General features: G+C 43.1%; 1 protein-coding gene across 1 annotated transcript in view; it reads left to right on the top strand.

Annotated features, from left to right (window-relative positions):
* LOC122791311 (ADP-dependent glucokinase-like) overlaps positions 1-12,284 on the top strand; it is a 624,051-nt gene that overhangs the window by 88,400 nt on the left and 523,367 nt on the right. The window lies entirely within an intron of this gene.

The raw sequence follows: 12,284 nt of genomic DNA, 5'->3' as shown, positions 1-12,284 counted from the left end.
GTGGACTTCTTTGAGACAGTTACCAAGGCTTTAGATGAAGGAAAGGAGGACCACACAGCCTACCTAGACCTCGCAAAGGCTTTTGACACCATTTCCCATTCTGGTATTATAGAAAAGCTCACTAGCCTGAACATAACCCCCTACATCACAAGACGGGTTGCCAATTGGCTCACGGATAGAACCCACACAGTGAGAGTTGCAGGCTCTAGGCCCAACTGTAAACCAGTTACAAATGGCGTTCCCCAGGGCTCAGTCCTGGGACCCTTCCTGTTCGGTATATACTTCTCAGAGGTACAGGCAAGCACAGGAGGACTGTGGCTGACCAAGTTCGCAGATGACTTCAAACTTGGGGCCATAATTGACTCTCCAGATAATAGACATCGTCCAGAAGGGTCTCACTGAGACAGATACCTGGTGTCAAAATCATGGCCTCAAGCTAAATGCCAAAAAGTGCATAGTCATCCCCTTTGGAAAAAACAAAGTACCCGCGAACTACCACATACGTGGTAGTCCCCTAAATACAGAAAATGTAATAAGGGATCTGGGGACCCAAGTAGTTAGTAATCTCTCCTTTGATAATCATATTGCTAAGGTGGTTAGAAAATCCTATGTGACCCACCTAATCACAAAAGGGTTCGCATCGAGAACAAAAGAGGTTATTGTGCCCCTGTACTCATCACTCATCAGACCCATCATAGACTACAACGTCCCATTTGGGATGTACCTTACAAGACACCTGCAACAGCTGGAAATACCACAGAAGTACCTCACCAAGAGGATTGCTGGCCTCAAACATATGCCTTATGCAGCCCGACTGAAGAAACTCCAGCTGTACTCTGTTGCATACCGCTTACTCAAAGGTGATCTCTGCTTGACATACAAGGCTATGTCCAATCTGGAATTGATCGGGATTTGTGGTTTTTTTTAGGTGGAGCATGTCCAAGAGCCACACACTCTAAGGATCTAAACCTCACCACAACGATAAATAGGATGAGCTGGAGGGATAGATTCCTGTCCCAGAGACTCCCCATGCTTTGGAACAGGATTCCAATCTGTATTAGGCAGAGCCCCTCACTAACACTCTTCAAGAGAAACCTTGATGAGTGGATGGGAAACAGAAAATTTACCCCGTGGATTACTGCAGTGGCTCTGCTGGACAGAGGCACAGGGAACTAATGGGTCTGCTGGACCGAGTTACAGGGAACTAATCTAAGTGGGCGGCAAAAGCCAGCACATTCTGGCTAGGTTTATAGATGCCCTCGGGCAGATCGCCTAGTACTTACCTATGAACCTATAATAAACAGTCTCACTTAATTGCTAAAAATAGTTAAAGCTAACTGAACAATTAATCAACATGTTTGAATATAAAACATGAAAATAAAAACGTATATAAAAACAGCACTACCATATCCAAAACGCACATAAATAACAATGAATATCATCCACTATAAAAACTATTATGAACAGTTCTAAACCAAGTATGATTTCACGGTCGTGTGAGTTCTTTTTCTGGACTTTTTTTTTAGCACTGTTACCAGACTGATTACAGGTGTGCCGCTCGTGACTTTCATCCCAAGTACTTGGCTTCTGTAAAGCAGGACAAAGGAATAAATGGGACTTTGGAGGCTTGAATGCCTGGGAAAGACATGCAAAAAAAAAGCTCAAATACTTATAAATCTGAACGATGCAGTCAGTGACCATGACTGATAAGGTTATCCACATAGCTGCATGTTATGTATGCTGTTTGTATTTTTGTAGTTTGCCAAGCAAAGTTATCTGTTTAACAAAATAAAGACCATTTTTATAAGGAATTCAAGGGGGAGAAGCCTCCAGAAATACCAGGTACAGAGGAAAATAATTGTGCAATAATGTACAGACATGGGTCTACTTGATATGGTCGACATTTCACAATGTCGAAATTCATAGCGTCGAGACCTATGATCGACATTTGAAATGTCGACCATATAAGTAGAACATAAAAAACAAAAACAAGCTTACCTTAATGCTGCTAGCAGGGGGGCTCCACCCCCCCCCCCAGAACTTAAATATACCAACTCCAAGATCGCACTACAGTGTGGAAGTGGAAATCTTTCCATTCCGCACTGTAGGGAGATGCCGGTTCCCCATAGTCGACATTTCAAATGTCGATCATATGGTCTCGGCCATATGAATGTCGATATTGTGAAATGTTGACCATTCGAAGGGGACCCACTTACATACATACATACAAACAAAGTGAACAAGTGTGAAAAGTAATAATGCTGATTTGATAGAGCCAATTAATTGATATAATAAATGCACAGTATAGAGCCAATTAATTGATATAATAAATGCACAGTATATATTTCCTTTAAAGCTGAAATCATATATTTATATGTAAAAACAGGTATAGTTGATGTATACTTGTTTCACCTCAAATTAATGTAGGGGATGCAGTTAGGATAAAGGGAAGAGATCTAAAAGCAGAAAGAAACATCAATTTGGATGAAAGATAAAATGGGGAAAGGCATACCTAGATTAGGGCAATGGGTGAGTACAATGTTAAGAGAGTCTTAAGTTTTTGGTTAACATTTTAATGATTTGTAGGTTAGCAGTAGCATAAAGTACTTAATAAAATTGGCCAATGTTTGCTTTTTGATGACAATGCAAGTATAAAAAGAGATGGTGAGGAAGTGGCTCTTGGCTAAGAATTTGAAAATAAGTGTAGTTTTAGTTTAATCCGTCTTGAAGGTAGGTAAATACCTCATGTCCAAAAACACTGACACAACGTAGTTGTTCTCTGTCTATTCTCATTGTTCTGCATGATCCCGCTGTCCACTAAAGGGCAGCCAGATAAAACAACTGCATCAAATGTTTATATACACCCGCATATATATATATATATATATATATATATATATAAATATATAGTTATAAATATATATATATATATATATATATATATATATATATATAGATATATAGATATATATAGATATATAGATATATAGATATAAATATAGATATAGATATAAATATAGATATCATATATATATATATATATATTTAAATATATATATATATATATATATATATATATATATATATATATATATATATATATATATATATATATATATATATATATAAATATGTATGTATATATATATATATATATATATATATATATATAAGTATATATATATATATATATATATATATATATATATGTTTATATGTATAAAATGTATATGTTTATAGGGCTGGATATAAAAAAAAAAATTCTTTCATTGTGCTAAGCAAATTTGTATGGCAAGTGGCAACGGCAGGGTGGATGGGATTCAGAAAACCCAGCTACATGATGATGTGGCAAGGCCAAATAATGTGGCCAGCCATGTTATATGACAATAACTGAATAATGAAGTGCTGTATGTGATAATGAGGCAAAGCAAGATGGCAGAGTAATTAAAACTGTTTTAAATTCTGCAAAGCAGTAATGCACTCCCCTTAAATTTGAACTCTGCCATATGCCCACATTCAAACAGCTGTTTTGCCCAATTGTGCACAGCGTCACCCCCCCCCCCCGAGGTATTAGGTCATCCGACCATTTTTAATGTTTCATGACCTTCACTACACTGACATTTTGGACAAATGCTGTGTGGACTGGGACACAATACAGGAAATTGTGGAAATGTCAGCCTCCTCTGCAGCTCCATGGGAGTCTGGGAATACCTATTCCAGTGGATACCAAGGTATGGGTGGCTCTAGTTATATTTATTTCAGGGACATTTCGGCCACCTCCTGACACAGTGGGGATATCTGGGGCATCTGCCTCTACAAAACACCATCAATTTCCAGATTCTGTGCTTTCCATGTAGTAACCACATAAGCTCCCTCAGAAGGTAGAGTGCAAACTCTGTGCAGGAGTTCTATGATACAGCCCATTTCTCTAAGGTACTGTGAGCCATAGACTAAACCCACATAGATCTAAAGGCCCCATCTGGTGATCTGGGAGTGAAGGAAGTGCGTGAATAGCAAAGGTGTATCACTCTGTCAACTTCCAGATGGTCTGTAATGCCCACAGTGTCCCTACAATGTGTGTGCAGGTCACACAGGTGGGTAAGGGAGTACAGGAATGCATGCATTTCACATGGAAGTGTGTGAGTGTGAGTTTATAGAGGTGCTAAAAGTGCTTTTATGGGTAAGTATGATCAATGTCTTGGGGGATTTAATGTGTAGAAGGGCCATGGTCAGTAGATGTGTGGGATGTTCTGGGGGCTGTGGTGGTGTGTGTGTCAGTCTACAGGGACACGGACTCAGCGCATGGTGCAACACTGTAATGCGGCCTACTGGTCAGGTCCAAGGCATGCATGATAGAGGGTTCATCTTCACGTATGCCTCCTCTGAATACACCAAAGCAAAAAATCTAGTGTAAGTAGAACCCATCACTGCAAGTGATATCTTTACAACTATTATTATTATTTTTTTTTAATATCCCTGGCCATACCTTGTGCAGATAGACATGGAACTTGGATCCTTGATGTAATGTATGCCATACATCAAACAGGTATTATAAACTTTGATGTGACTAAGAGGTAAGGATGCGTTGCAACTATTGATACGCAGATGTAAGACTACATACTTGGGGTATCTACAGTTGAAAAACACTGGGGCTTTTTTAGCTCTGCCCTAACATCCAGCAACGCACTATGAGACTCTGTGGGGGTGTTACCAGTTTTAAATGAGGCACTAACTCCGTAATCTTCATAAGGGGCGGTTCAGTAGATGGCCTACCAATTGTTGCCCTCTGTTCCTGTGACAGGGACTCTGATCCATGGGTGGCAGCATGGATGATATCTCTTGCACCAAGGCAGACCATTTCATAACCACAATCCTGACCACCACAACATTAACTCTGCTGAGAATTTTATGTCAGACACTGTCACTGAAGGGCAGTTGGCTGAATGGACTGCCAAGAGATGTCTACCATGGAGGCTGGGCACTTCTAGTACCCCCTTATTCTCAGCATCTGTAAACCTGTGTTTGTGGGTTGAAACAACAACAGATGCATTGTTTCTTCTGGGCTATTTCTTTAGGCATTGCTGTGTCAGTGTAGAAAAAAGTAAAATTAACAACCGTGGTTCTGCATGGGCCTTACAAATCCTTACACTACTACTGTTCTACTAAGCCATCTCGTATGCTGTAGTTGTGCCAATTGGGTAGATATCTGTATCCACAGACAATCAAGTGTCAGGCATGTATGTATCTTGAGGACATATCCCCCACAAAACAAGCACAGAAATGCAGCTTAACAAGACCATTACAATAGCTTGTTGCAAAGGTTGAGTAATCACATATATGTAAGATGCACAAAACTATATCTGTATTGAACAGTACTGTATCTCCCACCTATTTTAACAATCCTGCATTTCACTACATACACTTCAGTTGCAATGATTGCCAATGCATTTAGGAGTTATGAAAAATTACATCCTGTCTAGGCCTTAAGTTAACAGTGGAAGAAAGGCTACCCTTGGACAAATAAGTGGGTGTATAGAAAGCACCACGTAACAATGTGTAAGCAGATATCTTACTCAGAACAAGTTTCAGCTCTTGCAGGTTGCAGGAACCAAATTCAAGGTAGAGAAGTTTTCTTCCTTAGTGAAATGAGAAGCAAAGCTTCTCATCGCATTTATGTCATGTAAAAACTGCTCTGGGTGCAAGGATTGTGCAAGCTAAGGCTCATCTTGTTTCTAAATCACTGAGTTTGCATAATGAGAAATCCTGATAAACATTCGGCCGATTACTACACTGTACAGTGCATATACCTGAGCACCTGTAGGCAGTTGCATACATGCCAGCTATATTAGGGTGATTGTTATCCCATAAATAATCATCTAAAGGTGGAGTCGCTGTAGAGCATGTATTCTCAGCAGCATACAGGTGGATGGAGGACTGCCACATTTTACATTAGAGCCATAGTAATACAGTGCCTGTATTTTATGAATTTGCTGTGTGTTGCACCAATGAGCTGCTTGCCAATGCCTGTCTTTGCTCAGAGGATGGGACACACAAGAACTGTTTTGAGAGATAATTCTGTGCCATTCTTCCTGAGATCTTTAAGGTGAGACATTAAACTAGGAGAAGGAGAGTAGTGATCCTTTTAGGGCACTGAGGTGGTGTGAGGAGTCCAAGAGTTTTTAGATATCCTCCATTATCCAGTAAAAGGCTGATATCTGGAGTAGTTTGGCCAAGTCTGTCACTTTTGCCACTACCATCCCACGCATGGGGGAACAGTGCCATCACTACAATGACCTGAGTTGATGCAAGACTGACATTCTGGAAGGACGAAGTTATGACTCTGGCACCACTTAAGTACTGTAAGCATAACATTGTTTAGCCAACCAAATAACCTGCCATTGCGTGCCACCATCAATTGTTTCTTCATACTCTTTTTACATCTCTGGCTCCTTCACAGATTAAGAGAATGATGCACTGGAGCAAAATTGAGTGCTGGGTGAGTATTCATGCTGTCATAAAAAATGCCTTGGTTTTCATATTAGCAGTTGTAGGCATTAAGAATAATTATAACATTTATACAGCAGTAGCACATGTCTCAGTGCTGGCATAGCTCAATGGTAGTAGAAAGACTGTAGAATGTTAGAAGTGCACTTCTGCATGCAACCTCTTCCTACTTTAAAAGTGAACAAGTGGATCATCATGTTAAGTTTGATTTGCTCTGAGGTTATTAGGATAGTTGTAGGTTCGAGCCCCCCAACAAAGTTCTGTTGACATGGAATACTGTATTTGTCATCACTGTAGTACCGGTGCACCACTACATGGTCCATATATGTAAGATCCATAAGCAGTAGTCTGCTGGGCATTGACCAGTCCATAGTCCAGGAAGTTACATCTCAGGGCAGTCACACTAACTTGGAGAATGACAGTCAAATCGTACCGGGTGAGGTGTGGCATGGGTGCATAGGTTATGTTGCGGATCCTGTTACCCGACAGCCAGATGTAAGTGACTATCGCCTTGTGTAGCCTGCTGAGTGGGACATCAGTGTGACCGCTTACAGAGTCACCTATGACCAGTGTTTTGGGTGTGTTATGACACCCTATTGGCTGTAGTTGATGGGCACACAAGTCTGTGGGCTAGAAGTAATTGGTGTTGTGTTTGGTGATGAGGGCTGCCTCTGTTGCCTACACAGAGAGTATGGAGAGGTTCTGCAAATGTAGTCATACTATGTGTGGCCTGTGGTGGTGGAGATCTAGTGAGACTATGTGATGAGTGGGGTGTGTTGCAAATGTTAAACGTCCCCACATGAATGTCAGGTTCAGTCTGGGTTGGTGAGAGCGTTACCCCCAGCATGGCTACGTAGTGCATCTCCCACAGGCTGTAGTGTTGTATGTTGGGAAGTGAGCATTGACTGTGTACATGAGACAATTGCCTCATGTTTGCCATATTCATCATATAGACAGGCAATAACATTGGTAAGTGACACTTGGACATGCCTGTATATTCAACCATGTCTCACAAGATATGCAAGTTACGTGTGTACAACAGCTGTTGTACTGTAAGCAAGCTGGAAATGTAAGGACAGACAGTGTACTTCTAAGAAATGAGTTGGAATGGGTGCTATAGTAATTAGTAGCTCATGAAGTGCTTACATGTTTTGAACAAGTGCTGAGCATGAATATGCAATACAGATAGGGTGTTGGATAATATAAACCCACTGCAACCCACAAGCGGAGACGCCAGTCATAATTGGAGGCACTACACTATTACCCTGCTGAGTATGGTCTGCAGGTCTATGAACCTTTATTAACGTAGATGTTAGCAGTACAGATGTAGATGACAGTACAGATGATTTCACACTGCATAGCATACCTGTGACAGGTCATAGGACATCATCACCCATACTGTGTTCCAGCTACACTGTGTATACTAGATGTACCTCCGTATGTCACAGGAGCGGTCTACCAGTGGCCTGTTGATAGAAGCAACACTACAAAAGGTGTCTGAGTGACGTGCATATCACACCAGTGGCAGCTACAGTAAAACAGGGTTAGTGTTTTGTACTCCTTCCTCATTGTAGCCCATACCACACAGACAAATGGGAGGCATCTGCATATGTAAGGATGTGAATGGCCATGACCTAGGAGCAATAGCTGTCTTAGTGTTGTGGACAACATACAGAATGGGCTTTGTGGGTGAGGTGCGTGACATATGTGCACAATCTGACAGCTGATAATAGTATTGTCACCACTAGGTGAATAACCCTGTACCCATTAACTACCACCTAGGCAGCGGTCAACATTATGGACACTGTGTGTAAGGGATGGTGCTGTGCAGTTCACCTCCCTGAGCTGGTGATGTCTCCAGGCCTGTTAGGTAGTCATACGAGGCACCGATGTCATGACAGGGTGGCATCCATGAGCATGGAGATCATTGGACAGGCATACTCAGCACTCGGGTGACCAATATCGGATCACATATTACCTTTAAGGGGTATTGGCCATGCGTGGATGGGCGATACCAGCCTTCACAATCCTCATCTCCACTATGCAGCATGTTGGCTACCTTGCATAAAGACATGTGCTACACTGTGATGTTGGACATGCTACACATACATATCCTGATTTGAAAGACATACGTCATGAACAGCCACCGTCCTACTACAAGGATCACCACATGCTGGACAGATCCCTGTGCCATACATGTTACATACTCGTGCCATACCATGCAACCCTGTCCATCAAAGCTGCACATGTCATCTCTGTCATACATGGTGCGATGACCGCATGGTAGATGCATCATTAACTGTCTGGATCAGTACTGTGGCACTGATGCACCTGGCGGTGGCAAAATGGCTGTTGGATACAGCTAGAAAACCTTGCCCATACATGCTATAGTTGATAACCATCCCTGCGAATAACGTCCGGCTAGCCATTGTCCCATGTGTATCACATGTGCAACACAGGCGATACATGGCAGGATGTTGAACTGCTGTACAGTGCCACGTAGATGTATATGGCAAAACACATGCATGTAAAGGTTTCTGTGTGCATGTGTGCATTGTCACTGCTCATGTCCGTTAAGGTAGTGTCTGTTGATATGTGACATATACACAGCATCAAGGTCAACAGCATTACTGTGGACACATCCAGGCATGTGCTGATAGGTAAGAACACCAGTACAGGCAAACAGACATGCCCACATCAAGACAGCATTCACATAGAGTATGAGCAATGTAATGAGGTGAGACACATATATGGTGATAATATCCAATGCACAGCGGGTGTTACATGTGTGTGACACAAACGTGTCCGTCATGTCACTGTCATGACGATTTGCAAAGATAACTGTTCATATGTACTAGATGTAATACAAATGTATGTGCAGCTGTATCTCTGTACATCTCTGTGATACTGTGACCTGTCTCCATCATTATGTCTTCCAGATAATGCCTCGTTCACGCCTGCCAGCGTATAGCCGCCTGGAGGATGATGCCCTCATCCCGTACCTCCATGATAACTATGAGGTGTTGTTCAGCCATGTGCCACAGTATGCCCAGCAGCATGATGACCTGTGGCAGGAACTATGCATGAGGGTTAATGATGTGGGTGGCCATAACCGCACCTACCAGCAGGTGCGCAGACACTGCACGGACCTGATACGACATGCGAAACAGCGTGCCAATGCAATCGCCAGGGAACAAGGTGGAACAGGTGGTGGGCCACCAACCCAGCCCCCACTCACACCCGCCGAGGAGCTACTGGCCAGCCTGGGGACACCCTCAGAACAGCATCCACAAACACTAGCTGCCATCGTGGAGGTGGGTGTCTCCCAACCACTGAGCCTGGAGTTGCCTTGTAAGTCACTACTGCACATATGACTATTATATCCCATTTAGTTGCATGTGTCACTGTACAATATGTAACGTAACATCATATGCAAGGTATGTTTACACACATGCCGCATACTATAGTATGCTACCCTTTGTATGCACACATGTGCATACTATATGCTATTGTACAGGCAAATGTGTTAACATGCACAGTGCACCCTGTAGCTGTCATACAGTCATGGATAATGTTCAAACTGCTGTGTCACCCCCATACAGGTACCTCTGACGTGCCGCACAGACATCAGTCCGTTGCAGGTGAGACAGTTATCAGTATCAGGCATGTTAATGTGTACATCTATTCACCATGTGGCCAGGTAACACATGTACAAATAATGTATGGTCCAGTCACGATATACAGGTCGCATCTGTCATCAAGCACACTGGCTACCCATGTGCAATATATACAAACTAAATGAAGCACTGACATGAAACCACAGTATCTGTCATTGCTAGATGTATGGACAGCTGTGCATACAACGGTGGAGGTGTTGTTCAATGTAGGCATATGTACTATACATTGAAACAACACATGTGTGGAACACAAACAGTACCACACAGTGAGCTGGGATATGGGCAGCCCACAGGATTCACCATTGTGTAATATGCCCCTGCAATGGGTGCACACATTGTGATGTGCCATCTGACAAGTCCCAGACATGTAGTGTTCCGGCTGCAATATTGTCTCACTGTCCCATAATACATACCAAACATACAACCCTTTGTCTGCATAACCTTGTGGTCAGTGACGTATCTGACATCTATGGGTGTATGTCATATGGGACAACACAGACATGTGAGATACACGGCTATCACAAACTTTTGGCCAACACATGTTCACACATGGCCATGGAGGATGGCCAGAGACATGTAGCCACACAGTAGATGTGATGTGTATACACTCTGTTGCACATTGTCCACACATGGTCCAACTCTAGCCTTTGTTGAATGGTTATATAGTTGATGTGGAACACTGGACATCCTAAAAGCCTGTGCACAGCTTGTGGAGGTGTCACTTAATTTGACCATATAAGATGTGTTGAACATCATGACTGTGTCATAGCATGACAGTAGTCACCTGTACAGCTTCCAGAGACAGACACCACATCAGGCCACAGATACCATACATTTCCCTTGCTGCTGTTGGACATCACTGTCAGCCATGCACCTTGTGTGTGTGGTACATAAATGTCATGTGGGACATGGTGTATTGACAAGTCGGCCATGTGAGGACACGGTTGCCAGGCACTAAGACATTTTAGTAGTTGTGCAGGGGTGTCATCCATAGGTCTTCCAGTGACCTGTCACATGACACAGCATGGTTTAGTGTGTATACACCTCAGCGATGTGGGTCACAATCCACATTAGTTATGTAATGTGTATGCACGCAGTCATGGCTATGCACTGCGTGTGTATTACACACTGTATAGCAATATAGGCGCCTCATGATGCCATGCAATGGCACAGTGTCTGTACTTCACACTGTATAGCAATGTGGACGCCTCATACTACCCTTCAGTGCTCATGCACATCTGCTAAAAGTGCTTTCTATCTGTAGGGCATACAGACAACACTGCAATGTGATACCCATTACACAGCTGTACATGTGTCAGGACACCATTGTGTCAGACGTATGCATGTCAATGCACACGTCAGCAGATTACATGTCATACTACATGTCGGTGTCAAGGTCACATCAGCCATGTGTACTGTTAACCTGTGCTGGTCCACATGGTGTATCACAGGGATGCATGCTTACTACCATGATTGTGTGAACTGCATGGCTTCTGATATGACACCTGCTTGCTGTTGTGTGCAACCCAGGGAGGTATGCTAACTACCACTATTGATGTCTGAGCTGCATGCCGTCTGCTGTATCACATGCATGCTGCATGCAGTCTGTCAAATCACATGCATGGTGTGTCTGTGTGTGTCTGTGTCTATTGTAATGTAGAGTCTTTCTTTGCATTCACAGGTGATGTAGGTGCGTTACCCTCCTGCGGTCCATCTGATGTTAGTGTCCCCACAGATATTAGCAGTGATGAACATATGCATGAGGTACAGGCAAGGTTGTCAGGGGCTGAATCTGTGCCAATGGTTGCCATCCCAGCTATGTCCCCCTCTTCCCCGCACACAGTTCTCATGCCAACACATACCCCATCACCAGTGGCCATAGAGGAAGGATAGACAGTGTGTGTTAGCTTGGAACAGGAATGTGTGGTGGCTACAGAAGGAGTCAGTGTAATGACTGCAGATGTGCCACACAGGCATGTGGCCAGTGCTGCTCGTAGGAGGACCTCTGGCAGACATGCACCTGCAGGACACAGCGCAGCAGCCGGTGTCACCAGATGCATGTTCCAGACTGTAATGGCGGCACAGGCACATGCTGAACGGCAG

The sequence above is a fragment of the Protopterus annectens genome, chromosome 1.part2 (assembly GCF_019279795.1).
Source record: "Protopterus annectens isolate FY-2018-M chromosome 1.part2, PAN1.0, whole genome shotgun sequence".
Taxonomy (NCBI): Eukaryota; Metazoa; Chordata; order Ceratodontiformes; family Protopteridae; genus Protopterus; species Protopterus annectens.
Note: the sequence above shows the minus strand (reverse complement) of the source record. Positions and strands in the feature narration are given on the sequence as shown.